This window comes from Plectropomus leopardus, chromosome 4 (genome assembly GCF_008729295.1).
Source record: "Plectropomus leopardus isolate mb chromosome 4, YSFRI_Pleo_2.0, whole genome shotgun sequence".
Lineage (NCBI taxonomy): Eukaryota > Metazoa > Chordata > Actinopteri > Perciformes > Serranidae > Plectropomus > Plectropomus leopardus.
In genome coordinates this window covers 33,437,215-33,437,667 of record NC_056466.1, presented here as the reverse complement: position 1 = coordinate 33,437,667, position 453 = coordinate 33,437,215, and positions in this window count along the sequence as shown.

Here is a 453-nt window from a genome sequence, read left to right as displayed (position 1 = left end):
TTTCCTTTTTTGCCATGATTGTATTTCATTTGTTATTTATGACATCTATTACTCGTCTGTCCGTCCTGGAAGAGGGATTCCTCATCATCCTCTACCGCTCTTCCTGAGGTTTCTTCCATTTTTTTCCCGTTACAGGGGTTCTTTTTCGGGAGTTTTTCCNATTTGTTATTTATGACATCTATTACTCGTCTGTCCGTCCTGGAAGAGGGATTCCTCATCATCCTCTACCGCTCTTCCTGAGGTTTCTTCCATTTTTTTCCCGTTACAGGGGTTCTTTTTCGGGAGTTTTTCCTTGGGTGATGTGAGGGTCTAAGGGCAGAGGGATGTCGTACACTGTAAAGCCCTCTGAGGCAAACCATGTTTTGTGATAATGGGCTCTATAAATTATATTGACTTGCCTTGACTTGACTTGGATGACAAACTATACTATGCCTTTTGATGCTGTGTTGTACA